At 37.0% G+C, this 15812-nt stretch overlaps 1 long non-coding RNA gene across 2 annotated transcripts in view; it reads left to right on the forward strand.

Moving 5' to 3' along the window:
* Positions 1-13601, forward strand: part of LOC122915298 — a 158427-nt gene extending 144826 nt beyond the window's left edge. For both annotated transcript variants that reach the window (XR_006386037.1, XR_006386036.1), the window contains 2 exons: positions 10643-10725; positions 13571-13601. This is a non-coding gene — a long non-coding RNA (uncharacterized LOC122915298). The remainder of the gene's footprint in view (positions 1-10642; positions 10726-13570) is intronic.
* Positions 13602-15812: the final 2211 nt, after the last annotated feature.

Consider the following 15812-nt stretch of genomic DNA (forward strand, 5'->3'; position numbering starts at 1 on the left):
CTCAACAGTTCTATACGTTTCTCAGTGCTCTTAGGGTTGTGTGTAACTTTTATCTATTTCACTCAACCCTGCCACCCACATTCTTTCTGGCAATCCTGGTGAAAAGCCTTCCCTGATATGCTTTCCCCACCTTCAGAATCGTTTTCTACTCTGTCACTTCTATGCCTTATACATATGTCTACAGAGATATTTGCCACACCATGTGATGCTGTATTTGCTGATACCCAAATTGGTTGCTCATGTAGATAGAAAGTTCATCAAGACAGAAGCAGTATGTCAACTCTGTATTTCTAATAGAGATGACTGCTGTATAGGAAGGAGGAAAGCATTAAATATTTGTGGAATTTGATTAATCAACAGATTTTTCCCCCTAAATTCCCAGGGTACTATCTAGTTAAATGTGGTGGCGTGCCTAATGGGACCACTGAAAGGCCCCTAATATAAATTTTAAAATACATCTTTTGTATTAGGGAAAACTTTAACTGTACATCTGATGCACGTCAATGGTATGGGTGAAAAAAAATGTGCTTAATAAGGGACTGTAATTTTACCATTTCATAGCAGATAACCAGAAATATGGAATCTTCCCAAAGACTAAAAGTTGCAGATGATTCACCTAGAAAGTATATAATTATTTCAGCTATTAATTTTTTTTATCTAAAGCAATTTCTATTTAGAGAGCAATGTATAGCAGGGAGACATTTGTGCGCCTAGATAAAATGGATGCATATTTCCTCTAATTTAAGTCACTTTAGATCATATTATTTAAATCTATTCAGCTCAGAATGGAAAGGGGTGTTTAACAAAAACTAGAGGTTAGAAGAATTAATCACTTTTAAAAGCTCAATTTTATGGTTGATGACTCAAAGTTTCTCAAAGTAAATTTTAGGATAAATTATTTAAAAAATTGAACTTTATCATTAGGCAAACCATGGTTTCCTTCCCTGCCTTGGCCCTGGCTGGCTTTTTGGCCCTGAATAAATTACTGAACCACTCTGAAGGCCAGTTGATATATCTTCAAAATAGTTACAATATGTATCTTTTGGGCTTGTTTTGAGAATTAACTAAAATTATATGTGTGAAATGTCTAGCTCCCCAGTGATCTGTGCTGGGGAAAATGATAATTATGGCCGTCATTGTCACAAGCGCCTTGAAATGGGTGATACTGGACCATTCTGAGGAGAGGGAATTCTGATCAGAAGTGGGGTATATTTTTAACCCAACATGAAGGAGAAAAACCGGAGGAAAATGTGAGAGATATGTAAGATTATTTTAATAACTCTGTGTGGTAACAATCCAACGTATATCATTATACTGTTTACATTTATGCCATGGAGACATATCTATTCTTATTCTCCATGACTTGCGAAAGAGTTATTCTAATTTTGAAAACCAAGCCCAGAGGCAGCTACTCTGATCAATAAGCCCAGTTTTTCAGGGCAACAGCAGTTCCAAGGGGGACAACCTTGTTATAAACTTAACCGTCATGAGGGAACAAATGGTTTTATTTTTATAAAGTTATAGGACGACAAATTGTCCTGGTTTGTCTGAGACTGAGGGATTCCTGGGGTACAGGGCTTTCAAGTACTATCAGCAGAAAAGTCCTCTGGCAAAGCTGATCACCACCTGGGGCGGTGGGGGTAATATTAGCCTAGGAACACCCAGATCTGCTGGGATTCCAGTGCAGTGGAACAGGCATGTGTGGTGGGTAACCTGTCTCTTTGAGGAACATTCTGTAAAGTCAGCTGCAGGAGAGGCTGGCCTTGTGCTAATCAGCATCTTTAAATGTGTGTGTGTGTGTGTGTGTGTGTATTTCCTTTGGCTCTAATAGCAATCCATTTGTAGCTTTATTGCCATCTGCTCTATTACGTATCTTATTCCTCTAAGAATTTTTATTGCCGTATAATTAGCATACAGTGTTATATTAATTTCAGGTGTCCAACATACTGATTCAACAATCCCATACATTACTCATACTCCTCACCATAAGTATACTCACCATCTGTCACTGTACAGCATTATTATAATATTATTGACAATATTCCCTATATGGTACTTTTCAACTTCGTGACTTATTTATAATTGGAAATTTGTTCCCCTTCATTCCCTTTGTAGCTTTCACTCATCTCCCCACCCACATCCCCTCTGGCAACCACCAGTCTGTTCTCTGTATTTAAGAGTCTGATTGTTTGTTTCTTTGTTCGCCTGTTTTGTTTTTAATATTCCACATATAGAAATCATATGGTATTCGTCTTTTTCTGTCTGACTTATTTCACTTTGATTTCTCTAGGTATTTTTGATGTTTATCTTTCCAACCAGCTCTGTGAGGTAAAGTGGAGATTTTTGTCTGTTTTGTGTGCTTAGCAGACTGTGGAAATATATAAAGAGAGAATTAAAATCATTTATTCAAGACACATTACTTGCAACTTATGAAAAAAAAACAAAACAGTTACTGTCACAATTATTATTATTATTTTTTTTTATTTGTCAGAGAGAGAGGGAGAGCGAGCGAGCACAGGCAGACAGAATGGCAGGCAGAGGCAGAAGCAGGCTCCCCGCCGAGCAAGGAGCCCGATGTGGGACTCGATCCCAGGACGCTGGGATCATGACCTGGGCCGAAGGCAGCTGCTTAACCAACTGAGCCATCCAGGCGTCCCTGTCACAATTATTTTGTATTACTTTCTGGCCATTTTTCTTAGTGTTATTTGTTTATTTTTATAAGTGTATAAGTGTGGGTGTATGCTTTTGACATATAGTTTAATGATATATACATTTTGAATCTCACAGTTATTAGCAATATTTTGCATAGTCAATATCTAGTCAATGTCCATTTATATCTACTTAATCATTTACCTGTTTTATTTCTCTTTATTCCAGCCTGCAATTGCATGCTAGTTTCTGGGATCATTTTCCTTCTGTTTGAACATTTTTCTGTAGTAGATTTATTTTAGTGCATGTTGTTGGTGGAAGATTCTCTATCTAAAAGCATCATTATCTCATCTTTATTTTTGAATGACATTTTCACTGAGTATAGAACTTCCTTTGGCATTTCTTTTTCTTTCAGAGCTTTAAACATATATTTTCATTATTTTTTGGTTTCCATCATTTCCATGGAGGAGTCAGCCATCAATTTTATTATTCTTTGTAGGTAACACATCATTATTTCTTGAGTTAGATTTAAATGCTTCTCTTTTCCTTTATTTTTCAACTGTTTAACTATCATGTACTCGAGTACAGGTTCCTTTGCACAGATTTTTCAGAGATCCTTGAATTTGTGGGAAGGTATCTTTCATCAGTGTTAGAGAAAATGTTTAGCTACTATCTCTTACAAATTGTTCTTCATGATTCTTTCTATCCCATCCTTCCGGACTTCTAGCTTACACATATATTGCATCTAACCTAATGTCAGATGTGGGAATTGTGAATGGGGCAACTTCCGTTTGGTTCTTTCCTAAAGATTAAAATTCTCAGGTAAATTCTCCACTATTTTATCTATTTTTTTTTTAAATTTTAAAATCTTTTTTAAAATTTAATTTTATTTTATTTCAGTGTTCCAAAATTCATTGTTTATGCACCACTCTTAGTGCTCCATGCAATATGTGCCCTCCATAATACCCACCACAAGGCTCACCCAACCTCCCACTCCCCTCCCCTCCCCTCCAAAACTTTCAGTTTGTTTCTCAGAGTCCACAGTTTCTTGTGGTTTGTCTCTTCCTCTGATTTCCCCCAACTCGGTTTCCCTCTCCATCTCCCAATGTCCTCCATGTTATTCCTTACGATCCACAAGTAAGTGAAACCATATGATAATTGACTCTCTCTGAAATAATTATAATATCATTATCAGTTGTGTATCTGTTTCTATTTTTTTCATGGATTTCAGTTATTGTCTTTTATTTTGGTATGTTTGTTAATTTCTATACTGAGACTACTTAGAGATTATTTCTTCTAAAATGGGCTTACCCTTTTTTTTTTAAAATAGTAGTGATAGATCATTAATTTAATCAGGGGTTATTTCAGTGTGAGGCCTTAGTGGTAAGACTGGGCCTACAACTAGTTTAGTAGTAACACAAAAACCTTTATTGGAGGCCTTGGACAGGATGACATGCATCCCTTACAGTGTGAGACAATCCAGAGGTTTATAGCATAGGTGTCATATTCCAGAAGGGGAAGAGGACAGTGGAACTCCAAGTGGACAAAAGAACTGGAGTAGAGTAGGTAGAGAATGTCTGGGTCAGAGAGCTCCAAAAGACAGCTTGGGGCCTTGGAACTACAAAGACTCTGTGTTATCAGTAGGTAGTGACTGTCCAGGGAGGTGTTATGGGGTATTCAAAACATGCAGCGTTGGGGATGCCTGGGTGGCTCAGTTGGTTAAGCAGCTGCCTTTGGCTCAGGTCATGATCTCAGCGTCCTGGGATCAAGTCCCACATTGGGCTCCTTGCTTGGCAGGGAGCCTGCTTCTCCCTCTGCCTCTGCTGCCATTCTGTCTGCCTGTGCTTGCTCTCTCTCCCTCTCTCTCTCTGATAAGTAAATAAAAAATCTTAAAAAAAAAACCATGCAGGGTCTCAGTGACTAAAAATCTGGTTATTTCAGCTATTTTAGAAATTATTGGATGTGTAAAAAATTGAGTTTGGAGCAATTAGGCTTTTAGTTAATAGGTCTCAGCTTCTAGTGAAGAAATAAGCAGCCTAGGGGCCAATACATAGAGGCCATCTTTGGCTCATTTGTATCTCTATAACAGTCTGCAAGCTATTTACTATTCATTCATTCATTCATTCATTCATAACTTGGATTTTAAAATTGTTCCAGGAGATAGCAGTGACCTACTATTGACTAGTCCATTCTACCTTTTAACTAACACTTTTAACTTATTTTTATTTATTATAATTACTAGCTTATCTATTTATATTTTTGATTTCTGTGTGTCTCGTGCTTTGTTGATTTTTTTCTCCAGTTTTATTTTGGAATAATATACTTTTTTTTTTTTTTAAAGATTTTATTTTATTTATTTGAGAGAGAGAGACAGTGAGAGAGAGAATGAGCGAGGAGAAGGTCAGAGAGCGAAGCAGACTCCCCATGGAGCTGGGAGCCTGATGTGGGACTCGATCCCGGGACTCCAGGATCACGCCCTGAGCCGGAGGCAGTCGTTTAACCAACTGCGCCACCCAGGCGTCCCGTGGAATAATATACTTTTTATTACTCTTACTTTGACCTTTACTAGTTTGGAGGTCATACATATGTGTTCTAGTTCTTTTTTTTAAAAAAAGATTTATTTACTTATTTGAGGAGGAAAGAGACAGAGAGACAGACAACAAGGCAAGGGACAGAGGGAGAGAGAGAATCTTCAGCAGATTCCCCTCTAAAAATGGAGCCTGATGCAGGTCTCCATCCCACAGCCCAGAGATCATGACCTAAGCTGAAATCAAGAGCCCAACACTTATCCAACTGAGTCACCCAAACATTCCATTTCTATTTAGTTAGTGATTACTCTGCCAAATAAATATCATTTTATATTTTAATCAAAATCCAAAATATATATATATACAAAAAATGGATTATTGTGTATGATTACAACTCTTCTAAACAATGTAGGAAACTCAATATATTTTCATATTTCTCAGAAGATTCCATTTCCACAATTTCCCCCATTCCCACACATATGCCCACAGACAATCCTTCATTTTATTTTTAAACTTATTACATGTTTTTTAAGACTTTATTTATTTATTTTTTTCAGAGAAGTTTGACAGTGAAAATTGAGAGGAAGGTAAGGGAACTTTCTATAAACCCACTGCCCCTGCCACACATATATAACCTCACCCATTATCAATATTCCTCAGAATGATACACTTTTTACAATTGATGATCTATATTGACATGTCATAATTCTCTAAATTCCATAATTTACTTTAGAGTTCACTTCTGGTATTGTATATTTTATGGGTTTTGGCAAATACAGGCTTTTTATTGTCCCCATAGTTTTGCCTTTTACAGAATGTCGTAGTTGGAATCATGTAGGATGTTGCATTTCAGATTAGCTTCTTTCACTTAGTAATATACATTTAAAGTTTCTCCTTTTTTTTATAGTTTGATAGTTTATTTCTTTTTAGTGCTAGAAAACAATCCATTGTCTGGCTGTATCACAATGTTTATTTATCCATTCACTTACTGAAAGACAGCTCAGTAGCTCCCAAGTATTTTTTTTTAAATTATTTATTTGTTTGTTTGTTTGTTTATAGTGTGAGGAAGGGGAGGGGCAGAAAGAGAAGGAGAAAGAGAATCTAAATCTGACTCTGCACTGATCATGGAGCCCAACACAGGACTTGATCTTAGGACCCTGAGATCATGACCTGAGCTAAAATAAGGAGTCAATTCTTTTTTTTTTTTTTAATTTCTTATTTTTTATAAACATATAATATATTTTTTATCCCCAGGGGTACGTACAGGTCTGTGAATCACCCGGTTTACACACTTCACAGCACTCACAAAAGCACATACCCTTCCCAATGTCCATAATCCCACTCCCCTTCTCCCAACACCCCTCCCCCCAGCAGCCCTCAGTTTGTTTTGTGAGATTAAGACTCACTTATGGTTTGTCTCCCTCCCAATCCCATCTTGTTTCATTTATTCTTCTAAGGAGTCGATTCTTAACTGGCTGAACTACCAGGTTCCCCCACCATCAATTTTGATAAATTGTGGTTTCATTTTCATTTAGTTAAAAAATGTACATATAAATTCTCTTGAGATTTTTTTCTTTGACCTCCATGTCCTTTCACAGTATGTTGTTTAACTTCCATGTATTTGGGGATTTTTCACTTATCTTTCTGTTATTGATTTATTTTAATTCCACTATGGTCTGAGAGCAGACATTATATGCTTTCTGTTCTTTCAAACTTCTTAAGGTGTGTTTTGTGGCCCAGAATGCAGTCTGCCTTGGTGAATGTTCAATGTGAGCTTGAGAATAATGTTTATATTTTTGGTGTTGGAGGAAGTAATCTAGAAATTTTGATTATATCTATTTAATTAATGATTTGTTGAGTTCAACTATGTTCTTCCTGATTTTCTGTCTACTGATCTGTCCATTTCTGATGGAAAGCGTTGAAGTCTTCAACTGTGGTATTGGGTCTATTTCTCCCAGAAGTTCTATTATTTTTACATTATGTAGTGTGATGCTCTATTTTTAGATGGATGCACATTAAAGATTGCTGTGTTTTATTGGAGAATTGATCTCTTTATCCTTCTTTATCTCATAAATTTTCTTTTTTTAAAGTTTCCTTTTTCTGAAATTAATATAGCTATTCCCACTTTTAATTTATTGGTGTTAGTGTGCTATAGCTTTCTTTATTCATTTACCTTTAATTTAATATGTCTTTATATTTAAAGTAAATTTATTATGAACATAATATGGTTGGGTCTTGTTTTTTGATCCATTCTAACAATCTCTGTCTTTTAACTGATACACTTAGACCATTCATGTTCAAAGTGACTATTGAAATAGCTGGATTAATATTTACCATACTTAGTACTATTTTTGTTTTTTGCCTATATTCTTTGCTTCTATATTTGTCTTCTGCTTTTTCCTGACTTTTGTGGTTTTAATTGAACACTTTATATGATTTCATTTTTTAAAAAATTTCTTAGGATATTCATTATACTTCTTTTTTTTTTTTTTACATTTGTTTTAGTGATTGTGCTGGAGTTTGTAGTATACATTTATATCTAATCCAAGTCCATTTTCAAATAATACTGTCCACTTCATACATAGGGTTTGTACCTTTAGCAATAACAAAATCATCCTAATTCTTCTCTCCTGTGCCATGTCATTGCTGTCATTCAATTTATTTATATTTAAGCATGCATAAGCCCATATCTAGAACCCTATTCTTCAAGGTCTTGCTTCTGCCAGGAAGCTAGGGAAAGAGTGGTATGCTTGTTTTTGGTTATCTAAAGAGTTATATAAAGAATCAAATTTCTCAGGGTGCCTGGGTGGCTCAGTCTTTAGTTCTTTCAGCTCAGGTCATGATGATCCTGACCATCATGTGGGATTAAGCCCTGCATCAGGCTCCCTGCTCCACAGGAAGCTGCTTCTCCCTCTCCTATTCCCCCTAGTTGTATTCCCTCTCTCACTGTCTCTATCTCTGTGTTAAATAAATAAACAAAATCTTAAAAAAAATCAAATTTCTCTGATAAAGAATCAGATTTCTTTCCTGTCTACTAATTGGCAGGTAGAAGGGAAGGGAGAGGAAGTCATTCTTACCAGAAACTATCTGGTCTAGTGAGACCTATTGGATTTCTAGATATCGGGTGCTTACCCTATGCTCTTTAATTGTGTGCATCTGATTTTGCGCACAATGTGGGGTAAAAGGACTCTTGGGCCCATTGAGTCCACTGTCACTGAGAGTCCTCTCTAAGCCTGTGGTAGTTCTACTCAAGGCAAAAATTTTTTATATATAAGATATATATATATGTATGTATATACGTATATGTGTATGTATATGTATATGTATATACATATATACACATATATAAGATGTGTATATATGTATATACATATACATATTAAATACTTAATTGAATATTTAATATGCAACTAAATTAGTATTTAAATTATATATAATATGTAAATAAATATATAAATCTATATTTCTATAATTTTACATATTCATAAGCTTATATAATCAAGCATAATGTTCCTTTTATTATTCTGAACAAACTATTATCTGATAGATCAATTAAGAATAAGAAAAATACACATTTTTGTTTTACCTCCCTTATTCCTTCTTTGATAGAAGGTCTTCTTTTCTTTATGTAGATTTGAATTTCTGACCTATATTTTTCTTCTTTCTAAATGACTTCTTTTAACATTTCTTGCAAGATTGATCTGCTAACAACAAATTCTGTCCATTTTTGTTTGTCTGAGAAAGAACTTTATTTCTCCTTCACTTTGGTAGAATGATTTTGCAGAGTACAGAAGTATACATTGGCCATTTCCTCTCCCTCTTCCTCTCTCTCTCTTTCTCACAGCACTTTAAATATCTGACTCTACTCTTTTTGCTTGCATGGTTTCTGAGAAGAAGTCAGAGGTAATTTTTATCTTGTTATTTTATGAGGTTTGCTTTCCTCCTTTGGCTTCTTTCAAGATTTTTCTTTTAAATTTTTGATTTTGTGTAGTTTGAAAATGATATGTGTATGTGTGGTGTGTTGTTTGTTTGTTTGATCTTTGTTTTACTTAGTGTTTTCTGAGCTTCCTGCGTCTATGACTTGGTGTCTGATATTAATTTGGGGAGAGTCTGAGTCATTATTGTTTCAGATATTCATTTTCCTTCTGATATCCTCACTACACATTTATACCTTTTGTAAAAGTTCCACAGTTTTGGGGTACTGCCTTTTTTTTTATTGTTTTGCTATTATTCTCTGGGGAGCAGAAGTGGAGGAGACTTAAACTTTGATCCATGTGAATAGGTTAACTATTTTAAAATCAAATCAAGGAAGAAGTTACCTGGGCCTCAGTCTGGTATTTAAATGAATGCAAAAGAGGAATATTGAGGATTTCAGATGAAAGTAGCATATGGAGCAAATGGTCTAGGGTACATTTGAAGGAGAGCGAGTATTTGTGGCTGGCCAGGGTGTAGAGTGCCTGAAGAGGGGATAATGGGGACAGAATGTGGATCTGTTTATGCTTGACTCTAGTTGTTGATATCACTATTGCTCATTGCTTGTGGTGACTTGTCATATAGATACAGTGCTGTTGTGAAAGCAGGTTTTCAAAGGTGTTGGCACAATTCTGATCAGCTCCTCTCAATTCCACATCCTCCTTCTATTCTTTCTCTGAAGTTTATTTATGCATTTCAGAAGAAACCAGATACAATGATTGAATTAAATCATTGTGGTGGAACAAATTTCCCTTTTTGTGCCCTCAAAGAATAGCAAGTTATTATTCCTTTTTTCCCAAATTTTTCATAGATCATTTATGTTTTCTTTTAAAATTTTCACCCTTAATTGGTTCCCAAGATACTTCCAGAGGTTCATTTGTGTATCACTAAATCTCCTGTCCTGGATGAGGATATTGGAAATAGTTTGTCTCAAAGTGGAATGCTTTTGCTATGCAAGTTTACATGGGGAAAAGAGCTGATGACCATGGGGAATAGTTAGGAGAAACTTGAGGACACCAAGAGATTATTTTCCCAAGATAAAGAGTGAGCACTCTTTTACCCTTTTGTGGAGAGACAGACAGAAAAGAGAAAGAGGTGGGAAAGAGAGGGGATGAGGAGGAGGGGTAGGGAGGAGAGCCAATGGGAGAAAGAGGGTGAAGGGGAGAGAGGCAGAGAGAAAGAGAGAGGGAGAGAAAGAAAGAAAACCTACCTATTTAAGGGTCAAAATTTGGATACTGAAACTCGCTGAGACTTTGATTAGCCTGTAATACCTCCCCTTACTGTATGGGTCACATTGTCTGCATCAAAGTAAGGGGCTTTATAATGTATCATTTTATATTTGAACAGTTCTATTCTAATATGAAAGGTGTCTCTGAGAGTGTCAGTAGAGTCAATGTCAAAGAACATTGATGGGTTACAGGGCAAGCCTTAGATAAGGCTGTGAGAGCATTCTGCTTCTCTTTGGGAATCTAATCCCAGGAATCTGATTTCAGAGCTGCGTTCTAATTACCCTGCTATACAACCATGGTTGCCGAGGGAGTGTGGAGACAGGGAAAGATACTTCAGAGCTCATGCTGTAAGTATACCAGTGGTCTGTTTGTCCATTTTTATATCAACACATGTATTAATTATTGTAGTTTTATAACAAATCTTGACATCTTTTAGAGTAAATTCTCAGACATTGTTCTTCAGACCATCTTGGCTATTGTTGACTGTTTGAATTATCATGCACACTTCAAAATCTGTCAATTTTCACAAAGGAACTTTTCTTTGATTTTAATCCTAATTCTTATAATTTAATTTTCACTGTGGAAGTGCAAGTGTTACTTTCTCTTAATATAGGAATATGCATCAAATATCGTAAAAGGTAAGAAAACTTCATTCTCCCTAATCAACCACTAGAGCAATAAAAGGAATGATATTATGTAAATACAAGCCTTTGAAGTTTTGAACTCTAATTTATTTCATTATTTTCGTGGCCACTAGTGTAATCTTCTCTGTTATCATTTATGACAGTTGACTTCAGTGTGAAATTCTAATTTTTAAAAGGTCTTTAAAAATAGTTATTTATCAGCTCACTCATATCTCTCCAACTTTTGTAAGGCTTAGCAGTAATGTCAGTGAATGTGTCTCAGTTAAGAATAAGTGTTGTCAGGGACCTTTAAAACCCAATCCCAAAACTTGAGCAAAACAATGTTTGAAGGTCCATAGTCTTATAATGACATCTATTCTAATTTCTATTTTAAAAATGATTTGAGTGGTACCACCCAGGTGCTGCATCTGACATTTTCCACTATCATATTTTTCTGCTTTCAAACTCTTCAGACTGTCTCCTTGGCCTTGTCGTTCTTTCCAACATGAATAGTCCTCTCTGCCCCATTTTCATCTGTTGGGAGTCCATGTACTTATGAACTTGGAGCAACCAGACTGTCTCACCCCAGAAACTTCTGCTGATAACCTGCATCAAAGTGATCGTTCCTCACTGAATTCTTAGAACTCTCTGTACATTTCTCAAGTACTTATCTCATTCTGTTTTGTATTTATACAAGTCACTTCTTAGCAAGATTGTAAGCATCTTGATGGCAGGAATTCATTGTAATAAATTTGGTATTCACAATGCCTTGCCCCATAGCCAGCACTGAAAAGGTACTGCTCATTTGACGAATGGATGAGTTAATGAATTCTGTGAGTAGAGAAAATGTCTCAGTATATCTGTTAGCAGTCATTTGGGCTTATGGGGGTGATGGACAGAACATGTTAAATTGAAAAAAAAAAAAAATCCAGACAGTTACTTCTCTCAAATGAGAAGAATATGTCAGTGTTAACAAGAAAATCTGGTGGTACTTGTTGCCAATACATTTATTGTTCCTATCGAAAGACAGTTGTCCCTCCAAATGTGCTCAGCTGGAGCTGGGAGGACCATCTCCATGCTCCGGGGACAATGTGTTCTTTGTGGCCTTCGAAACAGAAACATGGGCTGTGCTCTAAGTCATATCAGATCCTGAATTGATGTTTTCACCTTCTCCTTAAGATAAGCCCGAAATTTCATTCTTTGAAGAAAAATGAGAATGTGGCTTGTTTATTGTGAGAACATAGGTCATCTGAAAAGGCAAACAGTTTTCAAATTAAAGATGGTATCTTGTGTATTAGAGAGAACAGGAATGTGAAGGCTGTCCTGAGCCACGGGACACCTCCCTGGTTGGGAGCTAATGCTGCCTCATCTTGGGAACGATGGCAAGTCACTTCATCTTGGAGGGCCTCAGTCTTTCAGCTCCACAGGGGAAAGAGAATTTTCTGGTATCACAGTGAAGATTAGATATGAGATAATGTATATGGATGAGCTCTGTGAACTCTACCGTGTTGGGCTATAGTTGTGAGGGAGTTTTTATAAAGGAAGCAACCACTGATGGGGTTGACAAATCGCTGAGTTGGGAATTTGAGGGAAAGTTAAAAGCTGACTTTCTCGGGTCTGAGCAGTGGAGGTTGGGGAGGAGTCTGTGGCTTCTCTGGCTTGGCCTCTACCTGCCCTTGATTCTCCGTAAAACGAGAGTTTGAAAGCCACCATCTCCTCTCATTTGACCCTCATCGCTCACTTATGATCATGACTAATGCTACTTTATAGATCACAAACCTGAAACTTCATGCCTTGCTCCGGGTCTAACAATCAACAAATAGTTGAGCTAAAACCTTCCCACAGGTTGTAGGACTCCAAATTATGGGTTTCTAAAAGAGAGTGAGGATTCTATTCACTCTGTGACAACAGCAGAGAGTGAATAATGAAACACTGCACTTATAAAAACTGACTCAGGCTTTCAAAATAGAGAGTTTACTGTGATTATGAAAGTATAAATCCTTCTTATGTTTGTAACTTGTAAACACCAAAGAGGATGAATTATTTAACAGATAGAAACGACTTGTCATCTATCATGGTAGAGTGAGGAAGGGAGTGTTTGTTGGTAGAATTTATGACTTTGACATCTCAATTTAGATTGTCCCTTTGGAACACCCAGATATGCTGAATTTATGTGATCTTCATTCACACAGTTTCATATATGTAAACAAAACAAGCTCCGGAGGAAAAATTCCATTTTATAGATACCTAAAGCAACTTTTGGAATATTGTTAGACTTCTCATTAAAATTGCAGATGGGAAGAAACCTTCAAAACCTGTAGTCTAATACTTGTCTGATACTTTGATCCTCTCTTTGAAATAATTAGATCATGCACACTCTTACCTCTGTTTGCAGCCCTTCCTAGTGAACAGCTGCAAGTCCATGGGAGAAGCACAGTGTTGTAAGGCTATGGGGCCTGGAATCTGAGACATGACCTGAATCCTGGTTCTGTCTCTTAGAAGATATGATCCTTCACTTGTCACATAATAGCTATATTCATGCTTTCATTTATTCATCATCTACCCACAGATATTGACTGAGCATCTACCATGTGGTGGGTACTGTGCCGAGACCTACGGAGTCCATCTACTGTAAACCTTGTGGCACCTGCCTTCATGGAGACTGAGGGCACATAGAGATGATCTGATGAGATAATTGACTTGAAAGTGCTTTTACAATGGAAAAGTCTGAAAGGATGCTAGGTATTATCTCCTAGGGTAGACATTAGCTGTGATAGCATTAAAATATAATTTCATAGCAAATGAAATTTTTGTCTAAATAAATGATGGAAAATAGATCTGGGGGAAGACAGGCTGCTCTGTGGGGCTTTGTCCAGTCAGAGATTCCATAAGAGCATGGAGCTCACTAATGTCCCAGGGAAGCAGCTTTGGCAGGGTGGAGAGGGTTTTGAAAGTCTATGGAGGATGAGGAGCTGAGACAGTGTTAGCAGAAGAAAGTGCACTGTGGGATATGACCCGAGCTCTCAGCCATCCTGATTTTCCTGAGTGTTTCCAACTTCATGGACTACCAAGTATGATTAGATTTGTTCCAGAGAACAAGGAAGGGGTAAGTCTTCAGGTCTCAGTTTTACATGGGACAGAATCTAAGTAGCGCTCATTGAAGCAAAGGTAGAGAAGACAATGTAAGAGGAAGGAAAGCATGAGAACTTGGGGAGCACTTGGAATTGCCACAGCCCCAGGAATGGTATTTGGTCCTTATTGAAGGAGATCGCTGCATCCATCTGCTTTTGATGCATAATTTGCAAAATCAGTCTAGCCCATTATGTTTCATATTGTGTGTGTGTCTACGCAGCTCTGTTCCACACAGTTTTATTCTGTCATCTAAGCTGCAGGAGCAGACCCTGACTGGGACGTGCTAGTCTAATGGCAAAAGAAAAATAGTGGTTTCAGAATTATGTCATAGCTCCTAAAGCTACTGCAAAGAAATATTACTTCTGCTCACATTCATTGGCCAAACAAATCACACAGCCAAGCCTGATGTCTGTGTGGCAGGAAGGTATGATCTTCTTGCAGAAAGGGGAAGTAAATAACTTAGAACTATTATGAAACTTCAAAAATATCTAAGGGCAGGGAGACATTAGCCAACATCAAGATTACATGAATGTATAAGCAAAGTAGTCTTTGGAGAGCTAGAATTTTTCTAGCTCTCAAACTGGAAGAGATGATGGGGACATTGGGGGAATGGAGAATGGAGTAACAATAAAGGTTGCACATGAAAAGGAAGGTTGGGACCAATTTTGAAATACATTTTGAGTACCATGAATAGAAATGTGCATTTTATTTTTAGAAAGTGAGTTGTTACTTTTTTTAAAATGCAGATTACTAATAATTTTAGCACTTCTTTCTGGTGGTCATGTGAAGGACGGAGGGAAGAGATAAGAAATATAGATAGAAAAATCAGCCAGATATGGATAAAAGAGTCCAGGGAAGTAATGATTGGGGAAAATGCAAATAAAAATATAAGGAATGATCAAAAGTTTCAGAGATATATTTGGCAGGACCTTGCAGCAGGTTTCCTGTCATTGAGCTGGGAAGAATTCTACCATTGCACAATCCTATTAACATGAGGTTTACAAAGGATATTGACAAAGTAAATAATATGGCAGCAGTGTTTACTTAGCTTCCTTCAAAGCAGAACCTCCCTTAGAAGCAGATTAACAGCTCCCTCTACTCATAGTGACCTTGAGGAGGAGATCAGATTCATAGGCGGGGTAGAAATTTGACTGGTCCTCACTGGTATGGTATAGCAGTTATTCATGGCTTGTGTGCATTCTTATTGGCCTTTTCTGACTGGTTGGGGTCCATGACATATAGGCTAAGAAATATTTTGAATTCCATGTTTGCTCACCAGTTCACTTTACCCATTTATTTTTTTAGTCTATGTGATATCACTGAGTGGGAACAGATATGGGTATCGAACAGAATGGGTATCCTCTCCCCCAGAATACAGGGTTATGTTGCTTTGTGGGCCTACAGAGACCTCTTAGGAAAACATATTGACCCATATCTCAACATTTGACATTGACCAATGACCTCCTTATTGCTTCATTAGGAGAGGAATAATGTTCCATCCTGCTGAAGGGGAGGTGGGTGGAGTAATGGGGTAACTGGGTAATGGGCATTAAGGAGGGTATGTGATGTGATGAGCATTGGGTGTTACACGCAACCGAAGTGTTGAACGTCACGTTTGAAACTAATGAGTACTATGTGTTGGCTAATTGATTTTAAATTAAATAAAAGTTCCATCCTTA

Source organism: Neovison vison, chromosome 8, assembly GCF_020171115.1.
Source record: "Neovison vison isolate M4711 chromosome 8, ASM_NN_V1, whole genome shotgun sequence".
Taxonomy (NCBI): Eukaryota; Metazoa; Chordata; class Mammalia; order Carnivora; family Mustelidae; genus Neogale; species Neogale vison.